This window comes from Mytilus galloprovincialis, chromosome 10 (assembly GCF_965363235.1).
Source record: "Mytilus galloprovincialis chromosome 10, xbMytGall1.hap1.1, whole genome shotgun sequence".
NCBI classification, from domain to species: domain Eukaryota; kingdom Metazoa; phylum Mollusca; class Bivalvia; order Mytilida; family Mytilidae; genus Mytilus; species Mytilus galloprovincialis.
In genome coordinates, this window is record NC_134847.1 from 2717924 (window position 1) to 2720087 (window position 2164).

The 2164-nt window shown below is 32.1% G+C and overlaps 1 pseudogene; it reads left to right on the forward strand.

The window, feature by feature from the left end:
* The first annotated feature begins 235 nt into the window (after positions 1–235).
* Positions 236–817, forward strand: LOC143048828 (uncharacterized; annotated as a pseudogene).
* Positions 818–2164: the final 1347 nt, after the last annotated feature.

Consider the following 2164-nt stretch of genomic DNA (forward strand, 5'->3'; position numbering starts at 1 on the left):
CTTTATTTATCTTCATTAGTTCATAACAGTCAAACTGCAAGTCCGGTAATTTCAGCATTTTATAGTATACAATTGGCACATCATATGATTGGAAAAACGTTTCCTACCGAAAATTCAGTTGTGAAAAATGTTTTAGAAGGTGAAAAACGGCGCTTAGCTTCACGAACGGAGAAAAAGGAACTAGTTACTCTTGAGCTCTTATCTAAAATGTATAGTTCATTATTTAAGGAATATAATGTTATGTCAGTACTCACAGCGTATTATTTGCGCGTGTTTACTTGCTTATTCAGGATTTTTTTATAGTATCCGAGCTATTAAATATACGGATATGTGATATCAAGTTTGAATTAGGTTATGTATCTATATTTATTCCGAAAAGTGAAACTTGATATTTATCGTGATGGCAATTCTGTAGTAATAGCCTGTATGGATTCTGATATGTGTCCAGTAAAGAATTTAAAGTAATATTTGTTGTTGGCTGACATTTCGCCGGATTCAGAAGAATTTATTTTCAGAAATTTATCAAAATTCAAGGATCGATATGTACAAAAATGTACTGCGGAAGGATGATAAACCACTGTCTTACACACGTATGAGAGAATTATTTTTTGAAGCTTTTCCACCATTTGTGTCATATATTAAGAAGTTTGGATTGCATAGTTTACGTTCTGGTGGAGCTACAACATGCGCTGATTTAGGCATTTCCGATCGATTGTTCAAAAGACACGGTAGATGGCGTTCAGAGACCGCCAAGGATGGTTACATTAAAGACTCTTTAAAAGAAAGATTAATTGTTTTTGAAAACTTAGGTTTATAACCTGACATTAACTTTTTATTTTCAAAGTGAATTAAGTTCTATATTAAGCAAGATAAACAAATTATTGCCCGTTCTTTGTAGTTCAGCACATGGCACTGTCATGTGGGTATTCAATTTGAACTTCAGTTTGTTTTTTTTTAGTGTTATTTGTATAGAGTTGGGTAGTCCATGGGCGTTAGTAATTGGTAGAAGAAATGTAATTTCAACCGTTTGAAGGAAATGAATTAGATTGAAATTAATTTTTTCTAGTTGTCTGCCCATAGACCGTTATTTGTATTCCCGCGCTTCATGGGATATAACCATTCAGCACGACAAGGCCTACTCGATTCGACGTGTTTTCCCAGTTAATTTTTTTTTCATGCTTATGTGAATTTATTAATGTTTTGGTTTCAGCAGTAATTATAAATTACTGACTATATTTTGTCGACATGATATTATGTATCATAATGTGCAATTAAAATCAGCACATGGCACTGTCGTGCAGTCGGAAACCAGGTTGAAATAGAACAAAAGAATCAAAGCTCTTTGTTAGAGAAGGCGATAAATGTTAACTGTATTGTTTATAGTGACAAAAAATTTAAAAGTTAATAGAATCAAACAAAATTACAATTTTCTTCTCAATTACGAGATGTTTTATTTTAAAAACACCATTTGCATAAGTTTTCAATTTATCTAGGACATAGTTAAGCAGAACAAGTAGATATCAAGTCGACGACATGGGTATCTTTCAAGTTGGATGAAGAAAATGCATAACCTCCGATTTTCTTGAAAAAATTACCACGGACGGAAAACATATCAATCTATTAGTTCAGTAATTTTCGTGTCTGCCCTTCCATTATGTGACTGAAGAAAAAAATCCCAAAAATGGGTATCAATTGCATCAAAAAGAGAAAATAGAGTGCACCTTTTTATGTTAGGGCGTGTTTGAGTTGAATATTTTGTCTTGATATCGTACAAGGTAAGAATATTTCATACATCGTCTCGCTTCAGATTCTATCATTTTTATATATTAAAGCTACAGGTTGAGTTTATAACACAAAAAAACCACAGTACTGAAAGATGAAATATATGGGTCAAGTGAAATACCTATTTAATGAGTCACAAACACAGAGAAGGGGTGTTCGAATAGTTATATTTTTACTGAAAGTACTTGACGACAGTCTTTCAAGTTGGATGATGAAAATGCATATCTTCGAAAAATTATAATTTTTTGTGTGTGATAACTAGGGTTTATAGTCTTCATACACTAAAAAAATCTAGTCTGCCCTTCCACAAAATATTTAATTAGAATTTTTTTAAATGTTTATGAATTTTCGAAAATTCAACCTGACAACCGATCAGACAATA